The 22,120-nt window shown below is 43.3% G+C and overlaps 1 long non-coding RNA gene across 1 annotated transcript; it reads left to right on the plus strand.

The window, feature by feature from the left end:
* Positions 1-19,814: 19,814 nt before the first annotated feature.
* Positions 19,815-20,632, plus strand: LOC141129772 (uncharacterized). Its single transcript, XR_012241860.1, has 2 exons — positions 19,815-19,881; positions 20,106-20,632. It is a non-coding gene; the product is annotated as an uncharacterized lncRNA (long non-coding RNA).
* Positions 20,633-22,120: the final 1,488 nt, after the last annotated feature.

The following is a 22,120-nucleotide window of genomic DNA, read 5'->3' on the forward strand; positions in this document are numbered from 1 at the left end:
TCTCTCCTCTGATCCAGGACTCCTCATCATTGACCATGTAATGATGAGGACTTCACTAATGACTGTGTAGAACAGACTTCCTGGCACATCCAGCCCTCCACTGTGGTACACTCACCAACCTTTCTCTGCCCCGAGTCCTTGATGGAGAATTTGACTGGACCTTATGTTCCGACAGCTTCACCTGCCCCTCTGCTCCAGGAGTTCCTCATCAATGACCGTGTAATGATGAGGACATTGCCAATGACCGTGTAAAGGCAAAGTTCCTTCACAGTTCTTCCCGGGCCTCCTCCTGCGATCGGCGCACCCCTCCAGATGGGGGTGCCCTCCTGCTGCTGTCTAGTACTCCATTGTCCACTTCACCCGGCCGACAACTCCCCCCAGTGGCATGTTACCTCAGCTTATATAGGAGGCTCGTCCCCTGCCAATTCCAGTTGGGGATTGGTCAGGGCTCCCACATGAGCTGCCAGCCACTCCAGTTCTAGGCCCTGCCCCTCTTCCAGAACATTCTCCCTGGAAGCAGGGGAGGCGCCTCAGAACCAGAGCACAGGTGGTCACACCCACTGCTACACTAACCACTCCCCGCCCTCAGATCAAAACAGATAGGCCTAGCTTGCAGCATAGGCCTGCCTAAATTTGCCTGTGCTGACTAGTCTATTTAGTAAAAATCATATTACTAGCACCTATCTATTGGTAGAGGGTGCTACAGGTGCATCCCCTTTAGGGAGAACTGACTCTGTTACAAGAGATTTAACAGCAGCAGTAATATGAGCAAAAGTCCTTGTATAAATAGTTAATGGAGTGAGCTCTTCAGGACACCACAGGCAATGTCCTCTTTGAATGACAATGCCTTTAGCACAAGAGGGTTGGCAAAAGCACTTAGTCTCGAAGATCTTTCACATTTAGCGTGTATTTACTACTGTCCTTGGATAATTGGTTACTTCCTTCCAATATCTTCCAGACATTCTCCCATTGATCGCAGACTAGATCCCTAGACCATAAAAAAAATCCCTCAGTCAGCTTCAGCAAAATTTCAGTAGTATCTTAGCTGGATCTCCGATAAACCCAGACACATGACAGGCTTGCCCCCCCCCCAACAGGCTGTGATCTCCACCTCAAGGACAAGACTCCTCTGTTCCAGGTCTCAGAGTATTTATACACAGTCCTAGCCACCACCCGGGCAACCCTTCCCAGGGACCGGCTAGGGCTGCATAAATATTCAGCTGCCAATTTGACTTTCCCAGCCCTCTATCTTCCAGAACATTTCCAACCAAGCAGGGGGAACAGTCGACCCTGCAGCCAGTGAACCACAGAACAGACCTAACTAATCACATACAGCTACACTGACTACAGTAAGCCAGAACTACATTTTTTAAAAATGAAATGCAGATCCACTGAATATAGTGAGCCATAACTAAATTTACCTAACCTATCTAGGAGGGTTCTACACTGTTTACAGAAATTGTTCCAGATGGTTTATTTGAAAATGTATAATTTATCATGTTTGGCATATACTGTATATATAGTAATGTTGTGGCAATGTTATAAGTTCATTTGACTTATACACTCAGGCATGTTTTTTTTGGAGCGTGCCAAGTAAACAGTAAAGGAATGTCAGTGATATTATTCAGTTATGTCAGGATTCCTCCGCTGAGTTCCATGTCCATTCCCTCACCAGGAATGCAGCTGGGTGTGCAGATCGGGACTCTTGCTTCTCTCCAATACATGTAAAAAAAAAGACTTGTCTGGCTTTTGTAACTAATGGATGAAGATCTCACTAACAACCCCTCTGCATCTGGAATCCAGCACCTCCTGGTGACAGATTTGAGGGAAGGGGCATTGTATTTTTTCCCCTATTAAAAGAACAGCTTTGTGATTGGCATGCTTGCTGGTGTCTAATCCTTCTCTTATGGGCATTCTAGTAGGTATGGCAGAAGCCCTGGGCTGGTAGACCATTGGGTAGCACAGTGTGTCTTATAACCAAGTTATAAGCAAAATGACAAGTCCTTTAAGCTGGGCATACACTAGTAGTAGTAGTATTTTTAAACAAATGTCCTGTAGCATACCCCATGTAGGAGCTGCAAGAAAAATGGGATCCCCACCCCTGCACAGCCTGGCACATTGCATTTCCACAGGCACACTTGAGTAAGAAAACAGTCCAGTGCTTTTTTTTTTGTATTTTATTGAGGGGATAAAACTTGGATAGGGATAAGGGTATTATGGGATGCCCACTTGACTTTAGAAAACACTTCAGGGACAACTCTTCCTATATACAGTATACAGTTATATACAGTCTCATTCCTCTTCTTCCTCCAGCACTCACTTGCTTTCAAAAAACAGACTCAGCTGGGACACTTTTAGTGAATCTGGCAAAGCACTCAGCCAGATAAAAGCAAAAGCCCTTTACAGGCAGGAACCCAAGGCTCCCTTTAAGTGTGTAGCAAACAGTCAGTATCCAGCTCTACATCCTTGTGGCTACTGATCCCAGCACCAGCTCTTCAGGCATTGCCAGTCCGCCTAACTACAGCTCCCCCTTTCACTAGCCTTCCTGGCTACTTCTCCTCAGTCTTCCCAGACTGACTCCACAGTCCTTCCAGACTGCTCACACACCAGCCCACCTGGCTGACTCTCCTGGAGAACTCCTGGATGTGCTGTCCTGTTCCTTCTGTCTTCTCCTTGATCCCGTGACTCCAGGAAGGATATCTTCCATGTGTTATAGAGGGTCCCTCCAGCACCCAAGCCCACGGCCTGAGGTCACCCCCCCAGACTAGGGGGCACAGTCAAGGGCCACTGACAGCCTCCTCAGCACTCCTCCATCTTCTACCCGACTGCCCTTGCTAGCTGACCCATGAGTATTTAAGCCAGCCCACTTAGCTGGGGATTTGCTGGTGATTGGCTGGGGCCCTCATCAATACTTCAAGCAACCCTTCCTAGACTCCACCCTCTATTTCTGGATACTTCTTCGAGGTTCCAGAGAGCCAAGGGAGTCACCAGTGGTGCTTTCCTACACTAACAAATATGTACACTATTACCTAGCTAGAGGGTGCTACAGTCCATATGTATGAAATTTTGTACAAAAATTCTCAGAACATGCGTAAGCTTGACTGACAAGTATTTGACGAAAGTAGTTCAAGATTTTGCTTGCTTTTTACATTCTATTTTGGAGTGATTGGACTTTACTGAACAAAACACACATACTGTACACTGTTAAAAATGTGTTTGCGTAAGAAAAATTTTCAGTCCTGCTCCTTCTAAATGTTCTCATCACTGCAGTCAAAAGCGAACATCGATGTGACCCTACTAAGGATTAGAAAATTGAACAAACGTTCTTAAAATTAATTTTTTTTACCAAAACTCTTGTAGTGTATACCCAGCTTTAGCAGGGGAGAAGGCTTTGCCAGCTGAGTGGGGAGCATTGGGGGGCAGGAGAGAGGAGCCCAGATTTAAGATGGCAGTAGATGGATCCAAATTCAGCTAGCTCAGACTCGTGTGGCCTCTACTGCTGGACAGAAGTCAGAAGTCAATCTAACAATCAACTTCCATGGAATTTGCTTTTTGGAAAATGTTCTTGATTAACGGCTGCAGCCTCTGATCAGTGTATACTGACAGCAGAAAATTCCCAGCAGTCAGTATACGTTTTGATTGTGTGGATGGACAAAAAAAAAGATACAGCTATGGCTAACTCTGAAGTTTTAAAGTGTATCTAAATGTCCTTTGGCGGTGCTCCTGGCCCCGCCCTTCTGCCATGTGCCCCCACAGCAAACAGCTTGCTGTGGGGGCACCCAAGCAGGCTTGCTCCCAAGCCTCAGCCCTGCGTTTCCATTCACACTCAGAGCCTTGATTCAGCCCCGCCCCCTCTCTCTTCTCATTGGCTCACTGGCTGTGATTGACAGCAGTGGGAACCAAGGACCAAGGTCTCTGCTTTCAGATATTTAAGTGTATTTCTCCTGAGGATGTGATTCTATACACAAGCATCTTGTCCTTGAATCACCAGTCATGTTATGATTCATGTAACTATTGAATCTTATGTATATCTATCTTGAAAAATGTCCTAAGATTTTAAATGTGTAAAATAAAAAAGATATTGTTTTTGAATAAAGTTTTTATTTTTTATAAAGAATTTTTGCATGTCTCTTAAAGTCCTTTGGGTACCCTTGTCCTGTATTATGTTAGGAACATGCATTGGTATGAGTGCTTCACAGCATGTGTGTGACCCCGCATGTCTGGTATTCATGTATTCTTGCGCACATCCAGTGCTGAACGGGCTTTTTAAGATTCTCCCCAACCTAGCATTCTTGCTGAGTGGTTATAAAATTGATCCACCTTGACCTGACCTGTTTTTCCTGTATATAGTGTTTGTGACCTGGCTTTCATTCCTGGCTCATTTTTGGACTGTCCTTCTGCTACTGCTCCCATTGCTGTTCTTGGCTTCACCTTTCACTGTACCTGCTGCAATTGTACCTTACTGTCGGTTGCCCTTGTGCTTGCTATTGTCACTACCGGGCACAATCAGGCAGGCTCTTGCACTACATAGTAGTTGGCAGATCTATAGGTGATTGCGCAGAATGTATTGTGTATGGTCTGCTGAAAAAGGGGATTGGACAAAGTGTGGTCAGCTTTAAGAAAATACCAAGAAATAAACTGCTTTCATATAGGAAAGAGGAGGAATAGCCAGGATATACACAACCAACAGGAAGGTGTGTGCAGGGATGGATGGACAGGTAGGTGAGTGGATGGATTTATGGACGGATGGATGGATGGATAGGTGGGTGGATGGATGGGTAGGTGGATGGATGGATGGGTGGGTGGATGGGTGGGTGGATGGATAGGTGGATGGATGGAGGGGTGGGTGGATGAATGGATGAATAGGTGGATGGGTGGGTGGATGGATGGATAGGTGGATGGGTGGATGGATGGAGGGGTGAATGTATTTGTGGGTGGATGGATGGGTAGGTGGGTGGATGGATGGGTGGCTGGATGGATGGATGGTTTGATGGATGGGTGGGTGGATAGATGGGTAGATGGATGGGTAGGTGGATGGATAGATGGGTGGATGGATGGATGAATGGATGGATGGATGGGTGGATGGATGGATGGATAGGTGGATGGATGGATAGGTGGATGGATAGGTGGGTGGATGGGTGGATGGATGGATGTATGGATAGGTGGATGGGTGAATGGATGGGTGGGTGGATGGATTGATGGATGGATGGATGGATGGATGGGTGGATGGGTGGGTGGATGGATGGATTGATGGATGGATGGATGGATGGATGGATGGATGGATAGGTGGGTGGATGGGTGGGTGGATGGATAGGTAGGTGGGTGGATGGATGGATAGGTGGATGGGTGGGTGGATGGATGGATTGATGGATGGATGGGTGGGTGGATGGATGGATGCAGCGAGGAAGGAGATATTTAATGATCAGGAGATGGTAAATTTGCCTGTCAATATTCTGATCCAGCACAGATCAGTGTACAGTGAAGGAAGCTTGTCTTCACCTCCTGCTGTCATCTCCTGTCCTCCCAGCACAATGTCACCATGCCACCCAGTATGATCAGATCCCCCTTGCCAGGGAGAAGCTCTAATCTCTGCTCTCAGACTGGGAGTAAATGCAGCTGGGTGAGAGGAGAGGAGAACTTGAACAACTAGCATAACATTACCCACTGTGTGCCTGGCTGCCCCTCCCCCTTTCCTGCCACAAATTTAACCCAGCAGCCCCATCCAGATGTACTGTCCCAGGAATGCTTAAAAGCTTCGCAACCCTTCACTGCCTCTACACTCCCCCCTCCTCCTCCCCAGATCCACTACACAGGCAGCTGCTGCGATCACACTGCAGGTCTGAGAGTACAACACAAGTGTGCTCTGTTTAATCTTACCTCCTAGCAGCCTCTTTAGTGATATGCCCCGATCACCGGCTGACTCCCCTGCTCATGTCCCGTGTTCCATCGGACCAGCCAGGATGAGTCACTCAAAAAAAGTGGTTGGCGGGTTCGATAAAAGCACCGCCCTACGTCCTACGGACCCGGCAATCTCTAACCACCACAGGACACATAATGCCAGAGTGGGAGTGCAGAGATCGCAGAGCTTTGCGCTCCATGGGCAGTCTAAAAGGCGGCCGATAGATTTGCTTGCCCGCAATCACGTGATTGCGAAGACATAATGCTTTCCATACCACCTCTGTGTCCGGCGCCATGCCCCCCCCCCCCCCGGCAAACACTTAAAGAGACATTTTTTGAAAAATACTTTTTTTTTTTATTAATAGCTTTGGGGGGGGGGGGGGGGTGGCGCCCCCTGCGCCCCCTATGGACGGGCCACCACTGGCCCGGGCTACCCTTGTCACTGTATCATCTCATAGGTAAAAAGAAGATATGTCTGCTCCAATAAACATATATCTTTTACAAACTATACACTGAAATGAAAGTTTTACAACGATGGCATACTGTTAAACTTATTTATATTACTCATCTCACAACCACCCATACTATATATGCAACTGCAGGCATAGCCTAATGTCCCTTTCATAAAGGTGCTCAAATTATTTTTTATTTAAAAAAAGGAATGGAAGCTTTTGTTATATTTTGTGTTTTTTTATATGGTGGTACAAAAACAAACAACAAAATGTGTGAAAACCTGTGTATTGATCCTTACTAATACTACAGCAATGTCATTATTCTGTAAATAAAAAGAATGGCATTAATAATGGGAGTCATCTCAAGAAATGTCAGTTGGTCACCAGATATGAGTCTATATTTATGTTTCCTTCCTTTGTTATGCTTGACTCCTCGTCCTTCCACTGGAATATTCCTGGGTGAAAAAAAGACATTTAGACATTTGTGGTACAGGGGTGTTGCAATTTAATATTGGAGTCTCAAGATTATTACATAGTTACATAGTAGGTAAGGTTGAATAAAGACACCAGTCCATCCAGTTCAACCTCAGTGAGTGTGTATTTGCTTATGTCACTACCATTTTCTAGACCCCTGTACATTACATTCGCTAAGAAACACATCTAGAAGTTTTTTGAATTTATCTACCCTCTCTGCGGACACCAACTGTGGAAGGGATTTCCACATCCTCACTACTCTCATGCCGTGTACACAGGTTTGGACTTTCCGACGGGAAATGTTGGATGTGAGCTTGTTGGCTGAAAGTCCGACCCTGTGTATGCTCCATTGAATATTTCTTGTCGGACTTTCCGCCAACAAATGTTGGCTAGTAGGTTCTCAAATTTTCCGGCAACAAAACTTTGTTGTCGGACTTTCCGATCATGTGTACACAAGTCGGTCGCACAAAAGTTCACACATGCTCGGAATCAAGTACAAGCCGGAAGCGCTCAAACTAGCGTTCGTAATGGAGATATCACATGACTATTAAACTTCTCTTTTATCGGCTCGTCATACGTCTTGTACGTCACCACGTTCCCACGTTCGTAATTGTTGGCCAACATTTGTATGACCGTGTGTATGCAAGACAAGTTGGAGCCAACAACCTTCGAACAAAAATCCATGGTTTTGTTGTCGGAAAGTCTGATCGTGTGTACGGGGCATAACAGTAAAGAACCCCTTACGCAGTTTAAGATTGAACTGCTTCTTGTCCAACTTCATTGTGTGGACACGTGTCTTCTTTAGAGACCTAAGATTAAATAGTTTACTCCCAGTCCCCATTTTAAGATTTGTTTATTGTAATTTTTTCCCTTCCTAAGCTGGCCATAAATGAGTTATGCCGCGTACACATGAGCGGACTTTACGGCAGACTTTGCCCGGCTGACTTTTCCACGGACTTTACAATGGACTTTCTGAATGAACGGACTTGCCTACACACAATCCACCAAAGTCCGTCAAATTCGTATGTGATGGCGTACGACTGGACTAAAACAAGGAAGTTCATAGCAGTAGCCAATAGCTGCCCTAGCGTGGCTTTTTGTCCGTCGAACTAGCATACAGACGGCGGACTTTTCCACCGGACTCGATTTCGACGGATTGATTTAAAACATGTTTCAAATCTAAGTCCGTCCAACTTTTGAGAAAACAAAGTCCGCTGGAGCCCACACACGATCGAATTGTCCGATGAAATCCCGTCCACCGGGCAAAGTCTGCTGTAAAGTCCGCTCGTGTGTACGCGGCATTAGTGTTGTTATTCAACCAGCGGGTTGAGCGAAAAAAATAAAAACCTGATTCCCCCCATCCACACATTCAAGGTGGATGGGGGAATCTTTCTGCTTTGTCATTGTATTCTGACAGAGAGTTCCCCACTGTCAGAATACACAGACTGTAGCCTGCAGCGCGGATGGAGTGGAAATTTTTGTAGCGTGGAGATTCAACAGAAATTAGTCAGTAGACTGACTTCTGTTCAACCACAGTGCCCATACATGGATCAGAATTCAGCTGGTCCTTGAACTGGACAAATATCAATCTATCTATGCCCAGCTTTAAACGTTTCTTCTTCAGGGAGACTTTTTTGTAGTAATTTCTGATAACTGAGGTTCTCCAGCCTACTTATTGGCTTTGTTGCCCTTTTCTGGACTCTCTCCAGTTCAATCTCATGCTTTCTTGGAATTGGTGACCAGAACTAGACATCTTACTCAAGATGTGGCGAACCAGAGTTTTGTAAAGTTATAAAACTATAGTTTTATCACTTGAGTAAATACCCTTTTTAATGCATGTTAGCAATCTGTTGGCCTTGCTTGCTGCAGCTTGGCATTACATGCTATCGAGGAGTCTATCATCTACTAGAACCCCCAGATCCTTTTCCATCCATGATTCCCCCAGAGGTTCCCCCCAAGAATTTTACTTGCATTCATACTTTTAGTTCCGAAATGCATTACTTTACATTTTTCAAAATTAACCACTTGCCAACCATCGCACGCCAATGTATGTCCAAAGTTTGGCGGCGGATATCGTTGTTATGGCAGCAGCTAGCAGTCATAACCCTGGTATCCCCGTTTTCGTGCGGCGGTCGGCTTTCAGATAAAAGTGATCTCTGCGGCAGATTCGCTGCGAAATCACTTTTATCGGTGGCGGGAGGCCCCCCCCTCCCGCCGCGATCTGGTGCCCTCCGCCTCTTACCGGAGCCGTCGGTAGCAGGGGAGTCGATCACGTCTGTCTCCCTGCTGTGCCTGGAGACGAGTGAAGCTATGATGGTGCCCACTCATCTCCATGACACTGCTGGGCGGAAGCGACGTCAAAATGCCACTTCCGCCCATACGTCTTAAAGGCACATTTTTTTCAATGTCATTTTTTTAAATGACTTTTTTTTTTTTAATTGCATTTTAGTGTAAATATGAGATCTGAGGTCTTTTTGACCCCAGAGCTCATATTTAAGAGGTCCTGTCATGCTTTTTTCTATTACAAGGGATGTTTACATTCCTTGTAATAGGAATAAAAGTGACACATTTTTTTTTTTAAAACAGTGTAAAAATAAATAAAATCATGTAAAATAAATAATAAAAATAAATGAAAAAAAAAAAAACCCCGTCCCACCGAGCTTGCGCGCAGAAGCGAACGCATACGTGAGTAGCGCCCGCATATGAAAACGGTGGTCAAACCACACATGTGAGGTATCGCCGCGACCGGTAGAGCGAGAGCAATAATTCTAGTCCTAGACCTCCTCTGTAACGCCAAACATGCAACCTGTAGAATTTTTTAAACGTCGCCTATGGAGATTTTTGAGGGTAAAAGTTTGACGCCATTCCACGAGCGGGCTCAATTTTAAAGCGTGACATGTTGGGTATCAATTTACTCGGCGTAACATTATCTTTCACAACATAAAAAAAAATTGGCCTAACTTTACTATTGTCTTATTAAAAAAGTGAAATTTTTCCAAAAAAAACACGCTTGTAAGACCGCCGCGTAAATACGGTGTGAAAAAAAGTATTGCATGACCGCCATTTTATTCTCTAGGGTGTTAGAAAAAAAGAATATATAATGTTTGGGGGTTCTAAGTAATTTTCTAGAAAAAAAAAACTGTTTTAAACATGTAAACACCTAAAATTCAAAACGAGGCTGGTCCTTAAGTGGTTAAACCTCATCTGCTTTTTTAGCTTCTTACCACTCAATGTTCTCCTTGTAAAGTTTCTATATTTCTCCTATTGTGAAGTTAGTGCCCTGCTTAGCTTTGTATCATCAGAAAACATTGAGATAGAACTATTTATTTCAACCTCTATATCATTTATAAACAAATTAAACAGAACTAGTCCCAGGACCCCACTCACAACTCCAGACAATTCAAAAAATATGCCATCAATCATCACTCTCTGGACGTGCTGCTGTAACCAATTTTCTGTACAGGTACATATGATCACATTAATGCCAAAATACCTTAATTTCTAAATTAAGCATTTGTCATGTACAGTACCAAATGCCTTAGGTAAATTCCACCTTAACTCCTCATAGAATGTTAAATGTTAGCATTCTTCATAAAACCGCACTGGTTGCTACTAATTCTTGGATATGGTCCTTCATCATTCCTTTCAATAGTTTACATATTATTTATGTTAGCCTGACTGGTCTGTAGTTTCCAGGTATACAGTATATCTCATCCCTTTTTGAATATTGCTACTACGCTTGATATATGCCAATCAGCTGGTACCATTCCAGTTCCTAAGCTTTTCTTAAAAACTAGGAAGAATGGTCTGCTATACATTGGCTAAGATCTTTAAGGACTCTCCAGTGTAAGCCTTATGGTCCTGGTGATTTATTCACATTAAGTTTTTCCAGTCTTTTTTGAACACTAGTCTCTGTCAGGCACAAGGGTACATTGAATACAATGTTATAAACATTACAGTCTTGTTTATTATACCACTCCTCTTCATTTGTATAGACTGAGGAGAAGAATGTATTTAATACAATTGCCGTCTCCCTGTCAGTTGTTACCAACTTCCCATGATCATCTTTTATGGGGCCAATATGTTCTGACCTTGCCGTTTTACTGTTAATATATTTAAAAACTTTTGGTGATTTGTTTTACTCTCGTCCACAATGTGTGTTTTTATCATCTATTTTAGCTGCCCTGATGGCGCTCTTGCATTTCTTATTGCATTCTTTGTAGTTTTAGAATGCTGATGTTCACTGATTTTCAAAGGGCTTTTTTTTCCTCATTTATAGTGATATCTCGGTTCTTGAACGCTTTTGTTCACGAACAACTCGGTTCGCGAACAAGAGCCTCAGCCATCTTCCCTGCTCTGACACGTTCATATTGATAAGAGCAGTGCAAGATGAGGGTCTTAGGCAAACCAGTCCACTCAGATAGGGGTTTCTCCCCATGACTACCATGAGGGTGGGCTCGGGAATCATGGAATAACAGTTCATATGAATTCTACAACTTTATCATGCCCTCAGATGATCTTTTCCTGGATACACAGTGCTGTTTTCTGGCCCCTAGATTAGTCACTTAAATTGGGGTTTGGGATTGTTTCAAACAAGGATTAAAGAGGAGCTATAGTTTTTTTTTTTAGATGTACACATGAAAGAAGTCAGCTTAATGTAAAAGACTGTAGGTAATATATGTTTAAAATCCTTTTTTTGTACATAGATTTCATAATTTTACTGTATATATATATATATATATACAGAAAAAAAAGTTCACAACAGATTAACCTGATGTACATTGATCCCTTTGGGAAAATTTGCCTCGGTTCACAACCAATTCGGCTCGCGACCAGAGTCGTTTCACAAAGTAAGTTCGTAAACCGAGGTACCACTGTATATGCCTTTTTACGTTCATATTTAGCCACCTTAAAGCACTCTCATTTCTCTTCGGTGTTCTTTGTTTCAAGAATTTGATCCCATTTGATGTGATGTAGTATAGAGCACAGCTTAGTAAAGTTCACTCTTTTGAAATTTAGTGTTCTTTTTCTTCCCCGTGTCTCCCTTTCATAGAATTGATAACAAATGTATTTACTCGGTGATCACTGTTTTCTAAGTTATCCCTACTTCCACATTTGTAATCTGCTCTGTTTTGCTTGTAATTAGTAGGTCCAGCAGAGCATTATATTTAGTTGGGGCTTTCACCATTTGACGAGTGAAATTGTCTTGCATCATTTTCAAGAAAAAAATTTGCCTATTAAAGTGGAGCTCCACTCAAAATAGGAAGCTCTGTTTGTCTGCCTCCTCCCCCTCCGTTGCCACATTTGGCACCTTTCGGGTGGGGATTGGGTACCTGATCTTGACAGGTACCCGCTCCCACTTCTGGGTGAGTTCGCCGCGGCGAACTCAGCAAACTCAGCCGGAAGCTTCCCTCCTCCTTCCCCCGCCTCCAGGCTATTCACAAAGCGCAGGGAGCCGGCTGTGAAGCCGCAAGGAGGCGACAGCACCCGAGAGCCTATTGAAAAATCGGCTAGGATGAGGACACCGCTTGATCCATGGACAGGTAAGTATCCTAATATTAAAAGTCAGCAGCTAGAGTATTTGTAGCTACTGACTTTAATTTTTTTCTGAAGGAGCCTGGAGCTCAGCTTTAAAAGTGTTAGGAGTCCATACCTTTATGTCCGTGTGATTATTCATAGTACAAGTCCACTGTGACTATTAATACTTCCTCCCCTATACAGAACACTTTCTTTCTTTTTTTTTTTTTTTTTTTTTTTTAGATATAATGCAGTGGCTACCTTTTATCTGCCTCTTTTCTCAGCAATAAATGATTATTTGGTTCTTATGATGGCTGTCTATTGCTCTTTTTGTCTATTTCACTTGGATTTCTCCTACTGGCCTGCAAGTTCACTTCTCTATAGTCAAATGAAAAGCAGATAAAATTGTTAATCAGATCTCAGGGGCTTATTTTAAAATAAATATCGCATTTCCTGTAGACCAGAAGGCTTGTCAAAGTAAGCAAGAGGTCCACTTTAATTGTGAATAAAAGAGTGCAAATGCTGGGTGTACACACTATGCGGCCATGCAGCTTTCATCGTATGAATTATTCATTGTGAACATGATGACCCCAGGTTATATTGGTAAGCAGTAACTCAGCGGCTGCATATTTCATCCTAAGTGCCTCTAGCAGAAGACCAATTTTCGGCTAGCCAGCAGCATTTTTCTTATTCCCTGCCATAGTAGCAAGTCTGCATGGTCATTAGCCTTATGTCTGCATGTCTCCCAGAGCCTGAAAGCTAGCTTCTCCTAATCACATTCATGCTTCATTTCCACAAAGGATCGGTGTGTCCTGTACACTGCTGATGTGTATGTCATGTGATGACAAGGAAATCATGTATTCTGTAACAGCTACACCACCACATTCATGTCTAAATAATTCCTGACAAGTGTAATTGTTCTATACGGCATACATTACGACACATTGGGGGTTATTTACGAAAGGCAAATCCACTTTTCACTACAAGTGCAAAGTGCACTTGACATTGCACTGAAAGTGCACTTGGAAGTGCAGTCGCTGTAAATCTGAAGGGTAGATCTGAAATGAGGGGAAGCTTTGCTGATTTTATCATCCAATCACGTGCAAGCTAAAATGCTGTTTTTTATTTTCCTTGCATGTCCCTCTCGGATCTACAGCGACTGCACTTCCAAGTGCACTTGCAGTGCAATTTCAAATGCACTTTGCACTTGTAGTTTGCACTTGTAGTGCAAAGTGGATTTGCCTTTCGTAAATAACCCCCTTTGTACTTTATTACCAAGTATGTGTTATGGGACAAGAGAAATAAACATATATTGTTGGTAATGGTCTTTGTTTTCAAATTTTCTAAATCTGCAGCTTTCTTTTAAAAGGATACCTGGCGATCTTGCCATAAATTGTTGTTCCTGTGTTGTTGCCCTGTCACATGTGCCCCTGGTGGGGACTAGAAGCCGCAGTGCCAACAAGAGTTGTCACCATCAAGAAGCTGGACCAAAGCATTGAGTGTGAATCTGATGCATGTAGACAGCAATTGGCTGAAAAGAGGCTAAGGGCTCATGCACACGGACACATTGAGCCATTCAACGTAAAATATGGTTACAGGTGTTGCGTATAGCCACCTGTACAAATAAATTACAGGATACGGCTTTACGCAGGTATAGGCAGCTACGAGCATAAATGTGCTTTCATGTAAGGATGTACGACTCTAAACACATCTTGTCTGTGTCCATTGGCATGTGCCTGTATGTGTATGCATGCTTACGCTTAAAGTCAATGTAATTCGTTTGTACAGTCGCTATCAACAACTCCTGTGGCTCCCAAGCGCTGTAATACAGCTGCATTTTATGCAAGAGCCCTAAACAGCGACACTATGGGGTTAATTTATTAAAGGCAAATCCACTTTGCACTACAAGTGCACTTGGAAGTGCAGACGCTGTAGATCCAAGGGGAACATACAAGGAAAACAAAAAACAGCATTTTTGCTTGTACATGATTGGATGATAAAAACAGCAGAGCTTCCTCTGATTTCAGATCTTCCCCTCAGATTTACAGTGACTGCACTTTCAAGTGCACTTGCAGTGCAGTTTTGATTTGCCTTTAGTAAATCAACCCCTATGATACAAAAAAAAAAAAAAAATATTTAACCAAAATATTTTTTTTGGGGGGTGTCATTTGTTAATGATGCTCAGTGCTTTAGCAAATTAAATGTCATTCAGTTATGGTTTTAATGTACTTTAAAGTGGGCCTTCGCCCTAAAACAAATCTCTTGCCCTGCCCCCTTCCTCTCCCTCTATTCAAATTTGATGTGTTTATTTATTTTTTTTTTAATTTGTTTTGCTGCAGATCAGCACTTTTGCAACTCTAATCTAGGCAAGAATGATGTCTAGGCCCCCTGCTGGATTCTGCATGTGCGCAGATGTGTCGTAGGGCTTTGGGTCCCGACAGCCCTGCAGCACATCTGCGCAGGTCTCTCCATAGATCCAGGCATGCACGGGCTTTACTGTACATGCGCAAGGGACACGTAGCATGTAACTGATAAAACGTCCCCTTCTTTGAGCACACGCATCCCTTCAGAATATCTGCGCTTGTGCCATAATAGCAGCGTGTGTGTGTGTGGGGGGAGAGGGTACTAGCCAGGAAGAACAAGGGCTGAAGTTTTACTTTAACCACAGTAAACTCTCCTATACGCATGCATGCAAATAATAATATATATTAACTTTGTGGCAGAGGGAGGCTGGAAAAGTCCCATTCACCTAGACAACTGTTGTATACATTGTGGAGTCTGCAATCTACCCCCGGTATGCACTTTTCCCGGACAAGCAATCAAGCAGTAGGTGAGTTCTTCATATAAGAGGTGGGCAGATGCACATTCGGTGCTCTTGTGGGGCTAAAAGTGTGAGTATTGGAAAAGTGCAAGTGCTGTTTGGCAAGCTCCATGCTTGTATAGCCTGTTACCAAGGTCTGTTAATGCATGCCCGGACACAGCTAGGCATTGTCTTTGGAAGCTTTCCTTTTATACTTATTTAGAGCAGTGGTTCTCAACCCTGTCCTCAAGTACCCCCAGCAGGCCATGTTTTGGGAATTTCTCTTAGATAAAATAGTTGTCCAAAATACCAAGCCATTGACTTTGATATAATGCACCTGTGCAGGATAAAGGAAAACCTACAAACATGGCCTGTTGGGGGTACTTGAGGACAAGGTTGAGAACAACTGATTTAGAGCACTATACAGCATGATTGTACAATACTTGTGAATAGCACCAATTAACACAAACCAATTACCTGAACTTGATGCTATGGACTGGTAGGTAGTGGGGGGACACTTATTTCTGATCCAAAGTTTTACATTTCTACATAGTTTAATTCCCCCCACCCAATACTCCAAGGAACTTTTAAAGACAACTTTCGCAGCATCTCTTAAAACCTGCCTAGCTGGACTGGTGCCTGACTCAACCCCGACTACATTGAAAAGGTCCATTACTGATTAGAGCCTCTTTCATACGGGTGCTGTTTGGTCCATTCAGTGGGGGGCTCGGTAAACAGATCCTCTGCTCAATCAAAGCAGAATGGGACAGACCTTTTGTAGTGTCTAGCTTCATTTTAAAAAAGATACTTCAGTGAATGATGTTAAAAGTTCTACCGGTCCTGTCCAAAAGATCAGTATGCTGTTGATGTACATGCGCCACAGAAGCATGTGGCGCAGGTACATCGACAACTACTCAGATGCGAACAGTTCCCGCTCCCACCCCCCTGGTACAGGTTCTCCTATGAGGGCACATTTGGTCCCTATCGCCACCCTCTGCACCTGGAGGAAGTGGGAGCCATCGAAGATGAACGCATTATGAGTTAGGATGAAATGTAACATCTCAAGTATGAAAGTGTTGTATGGGGCCGCTCCTATGTACCTCTTACTCAGGAATGTTGCTGTAACAGAGATTCCCCTAGTATGGGGGATGCTTGAATACAAGGCCTCCACATCAATGGAGGCCAAAATTGTATTCGTGGGGACCGATAGTCCCTCCAAGATAGTAAGTAGATGAATTGTATCTTTGAGATATGTCGAAAGGCTCTCCACGTGTGGTCGTAGATAATCAATGAGGGAGCTGGCTTTGTATGTTAAACAGCCAATGCCTGAAATTATGGGTCTCTCTGGTGAATCTGATAGCGATTTGTGGGTTTTTAGTAGGCCATAGAACGTGGAGGTTACTGGGTAATTTACCTTTAAAAATTCTTTGGTATTTTTGGAATTAGAGTAACTAAAGCCCTGTCTATGATATTGAAAAATTCCTTTTGATAGTCTACAATAGTGGAAGCTGGTATTTTCTGGTACCATGATGGATTTTTTTAAAATTCTGTGACACATTGTCATATAGCCATCAATTATGTGTGACAAGGTTGCCACCCTTATCTGACAGTTTTATAATTATGTCTTGCCTGGCTCAATTGATTGAAGGCTACTCTTTGTGTGTGTGTTAGGTTAGAATTATTTTGTGTTGGATGTACTTTCTGGATATCTTGGGTTACTCTTTCCACAAAGAGTTTTACATTGGAGTTGGAGAAGGAAAGAAATTTACTTGATTTGTTTTTATATTCGGGGGGGGGGGGTAAAAGCAGACTCAGTTACATCCTCTGATTCAGTGAGGACTCAAAACATTTCTTGGGGGTTTTTCCAGACTCCTCCTTACTTTTCCAACTGATCTAGAATAGCAGTGGCCTCCAAACTGTGGCCTGAGGGACAGATGTGGCCCTTTTCTAGCCTTTATCCGGCCCTTGGGGTACTATTCCTCCCACTGATATGGGGCACTATTCCTCCCACTGACACCAACAGGGAGGCACTATTTCTTCCACTGATACCAATGACTATACTATATAATACTATTCCTCATACTAATAGGGGCACTACTCCTCCTCCTACCGACCACAAACCCTATGGCCATAAGCTTGCCATGGGGGCACCTGAGCCGAGTCACAGCTCCATGTGTCCATTCAGACATGGAGACCCACTCCGGCCCCTACCCTCTCTCTCCTGATTGGCTAGCTGACTTTGATTGATAGCAGCGGCAGCCAATGTCTCAGCCAATCAGGGAGGGAGAATCTCGGACGGCTGAGACACTCGTGGATATCACTGGACAGAGAGGAACCTCATGTAAGTATTAGGGGGGTTGCTGCACACAGAAGGCTTTTTATCTTAATGCATAGAATGCATTGTAACCATCATGTTCCTGCTTTGTAATTATTTCATGCTGTATTTATATTTTTTATTCTTTTTTTATGATAATTAAAAATATTTATGGCCCTTTATATACACCAAAAACATTTTTTTAATCCCCCTTTCCCCTATAGGATCCTTCAGGGTTGTGTGTGCTTGGTGGCGGTCTTGATGTGGTCTAGAATAGCAGTGGCCTCCAACCTTCTGTGGTCTAGAATAGCAGTGGCACACACAACCTTCAGGGTTGTGTGTGCTTGGTGGCAGTCTTGATGTGGTCTATGCTGTCCCTGTCTTGGTTTTCCTCTGGTCCGGGAACTGCGCCGCGCACTGCGGGCGTTCCCTCCCCGTCTTCCTGCGGGGAGTGGGTGCATGCGCACTGCATGCTGACATCACACTTTCTATGCCGGGCGGGCGGCGTTAGCTTCTGTGGCGCTACATTTGCCAAAGATTATTCTACCTACGAGCGCTAGTAATTAAAGCCCTGTCTATGATATGAAAAATTCCTTTCGATAGTCTACAATAGTGGAAGCTGGTATTTTCTGGTACCATGATGGATTTTTTAAAAATTCTGTGACACGTTGTCATATAGCCATCAATTGTGTGTGACAAGGTTGCCACCCTTATCTGACAGTTTTATAATTATGCCTTGCCTGGCTTTCAATTGATTGAAGGCTACTCTTTGTGTGTGTGTTAGGTTAGAATTATTTTGTGTTGGATGTACTTTCTGGATATCTTGGGTTACTCTTTCCACAAAGAGTTTTACATTGGAGTTGGAGAAGGAAAGAAATTTACTTGATTTGTTTTTATTTTCAGGGGGGGAGGGGGGTAAAATCAGACTCAGTTACATCCTCTGATTCAGTGAGGACCCAAAACATTTCTTGGGGGTTTTTCCAGACTCCTCCTTACTTTTCCAACTGATCTAGAATAGCAGTGGCCTCCAAACTGTGGCCTGAGGGACAGATGTGGCCCTTTTCTAGCCTTTATCCAGCCCTTGGGGTACAATTCCTCCCACTGATATGGGGCACTATTCCTCCCACTGACACCAACAAGGAGGCACTATTTCTTCCACTGATACCAATGACTATACTATAATACTGTTCCTCATACTAATAGGGGCACTACTCCTTCTCCTACTGACCACGAACCCTATGGCCATAAGCTTGCTGTGGGGGCACCTGAGCTGAGTCACAGCTCTGTGTGTCCATTCAGACATGGAGACCCACCCCAGCCCGACCCTCTCTCTCTCTCCTGATTGGCTAGCTGACTTTGATTGACAGCAGCGGAAGCCAATGTCTCAGCCAATCAGGGAGGGAGAATCTCGGATGGCTAAGACACTCATAGACATCACTGGACAGAGAGGATCCTCAGGTAAGTATTAGGGGGGTTGCTGCACACAGAAGGCTTTTTATCTTAATGCATAGAATGCATTGTAACCATCATGTTCCTGCTTTGTAATTAGTTCATGCTGTATTTATATTTTTTATTCTTTTTTTATGATAATTAAAAATATTTATGGCCCTTTATATACACCAATTAATGTGGTCTATGCTGTCCCTGTCTTGGTTTTCCTCTGGTCCGGGAGCTGCGCCGCGCACTCCGGGCGTTCCCTCCCCGTGTTCCTGCAGGGGGTGGGTGCACATTCACTGCGTGTCGACATCACACTTTCTACACTGGGCGGGCGGAGTTTCTGTGGCGCTGCATTTGCCAAAGATTATTCTACTTACGAGAGCTATGGGACCCGGTTTGGCGTCAAACCACCAGGCGGCTCTTCCGCATTGGTGATGGCGTCTCCCCTTCCCTTTGCTCGCATATGTGTGACATTGATGGGACTTTCGCGGCGGTGCCCCTATAGGCGCCATCTTTGGATGTTTCTAGCATTTGGCTTCTGCTTCTTCCCTTAGACACCATACACAGCCTACTTCCCTTTTTTGTTGGTAGGTTACCTTTCCCCCATATCATTCCTTCTGCATCCCACTTTTCACTTTCTGGTCTTGTTAGTCCACTTTTGTGGGTGCTCTTTTACCTCTCGCACACTCCCCTGCTTTTTATCACCCTTCTCTTTTTTTTGTGAAATTGCATGACCCTCATGCGATTTTTTTCACCTTTCTATTTTTTCTCCCTTTATGGTGTGTTTTCTTTCTCTTTGAACTCACCACACCCTTTACTTTTCCAGGCAACAATTAATGCTGGTTTCCTATCCATGATTATATATGGGTGGAGCCCAGGGAGTGTTGGGTGTTACTTATACCCCCACTGGGAGTCTTGTTCACATTCTGGCTTTTCTCTTCACACATGCACTTCATGTTTCAGAGCATGTCTCTGTATGATATCACCAGGTAACTATTTCTGATTTTCTCTCCATCACATAGACTGCACATTTTTTTTCCTCTCACTCTTTTCCCCTCAGGGTATTACATGATTTTCATGCGATTTTTCACTTTTTTTTTATTCTTTTTCTTATGATTTGGTTCATTTTCACGGACCTTTTTGCACTTAATTTTCTTATTTAGTTTATTTAATACTCATCACTCACCTTTATAATTCTATTTATTTTCTACAGCCCCAATTTGTTTTTTGTGATCATACATGCTTACTCACACATTAAAGCCTGATGCATGACCATGCCTTGGAGGGTTGCCTGTTGGGCATGCTGTCACTTAACATACCATCTCAGCTCCTGGAGGAGATGTTCCCCATCTGGGGATATTCGTGACCCTCAATACCGTACCAATTGCACATGGATGCCCTGTAAGTATGATATAGGTGTTTTACCCCCATTTCTTTTTATATTTTTCACACCTGTGATTATATTAGACCAACTAGAAATGCACAACATATCATTACAGAGATATCTGGTACGTGTACACGCTTGCTCCTGATGAGTGACATCAGATGTCGTGTTCAAATTGCATACTTCATCCTACCACGTCATTGTGGACTCTGTTCATGCATTATGTATTTGACTATATTCCAGTCATGTGCTATCCAATTTGGGCTTTTCTATATGTATTATGTGCCATCCATTTTTTGGATTATTTATGTATTATGTATTGCTGTATGAAATAAAGTCTTTCATTTAATATCTTACTCCATACAGGTATTTAATTATATGTGTAGTATATCAATTTTCTATCGAATATGAATTATGAGACAAATGTCCAATTCCTTTACATATATTATAGATATGTCAATTATAATGCCACACAACATTTGACCCTCCGCGTACTTCTTTTAAAGTCCCGCCCCCCTGTTCTATTTTGTACATTAAGATAAAAAACCTTCTGCCTTTACAACCCCTTTATGCATGGCAGCTCATAGTAAAAAAAATACAAAATTCCCTAGCACACTTACCAGCTAGCCAGCAAAATAAAACAAGTCTAAACTGTTTCAACAATTTGTATTAGGTTTACATTGTATGTATATTTGCAAATATATGTGAAGCCACACTGCCACGTCAAAGCCCCTCTGCAAAGTGCAGTCCCTAACTCTACTCTAATGTCATTTCCAAATTGAGACATTTATGGCAATAAATACATTTAGCAGCTAAACTAGTGCAAAAATGTTGATACAACAGAGGTTTTTGTTGCATATATTTGCAAACATATGTGAACGTACACAGCTTTCCCACGGCAGAGCGCGTGGATATACTTTATGGCTTGTACTTGATCACAGCGACACCTCGCATAATCTATTCTAAGTCTTGGGTGCTTGTAGTGATACAACGGATGGTGTTAATAAAGTTTGGAAAGTCACTAGCACTTGAAAGGATTATTTTTACCATTTATTGTGAGAGTAACGTTATAATATTCCGGTCAATATATTATTGCTGGTTTGCACACATCTAGTGCCAAATGGCAAAAAGAAAAAAAAAATACTGGCCTCCAACCTCCCCTTATAGCCAGTCAACACATGCCTAAAAAAAGTACCGTCCTCCAACCTCCCCCTATAGCTGGTCCAAAGCACGCCTGGAAAAAATATTACCTGTCTCCAACCTCCCCTTTTAGCTGATCCACCACATGTCTGAAAACAAAAAAACTGGCCTCCGGCCTCCCCTATAGCCAGTCACACACACGCCTTAAAAAAAGTACCATCCTCCAACCTCCCCTATAGCTGGTCCAAAACACGCCTCCAAAAAAAATTACCAGCCTCCAACCTACCCCTATAGCTGGCCCATTACATGCTTGAAAAAAAGTACCAACCTCTAACCTCACCTTTTAGCTGGTCCAACACACATCTGAAAAAAACACTAGCCTCCGACCTCCCCTTATACTGGCCTCCAACCTCCCATTATAGCCAGTCCAACACACACCTAAAAAAAGTACCATCCTCCAACCTCCCCCTATAGCTGGTCCAAAAAACGCCTGCAAAAAATATTACCTGTCTCCAACCTCCCTTTTTAGCTGATCCAGCACATGTCTGAAAAGAAAAAAACTGGCCTCCGGTCTCCCCTATAGCCAGTCCAACACATGCCTAAAAAAAGTACTGTCCTCCAACCTCCCCCTATAGCTGACCCATTAAGTGCTTGAAAAAAAGTACCAACCTCTAACCTCTCCTTTTAGCTGGTCCAACACACAT

The sequence above is a fragment of the Aquarana catesbeiana genome, linkage group LG02 (assembly GCF_042186555.1).
Source record: "Aquarana catesbeiana isolate 2022-GZ linkage group LG02, ASM4218655v1, whole genome shotgun sequence".
Taxonomy (NCBI): Eukaryota; Metazoa; Chordata; class Amphibia; order Anura; family Ranidae; genus Aquarana; species Aquarana catesbeiana.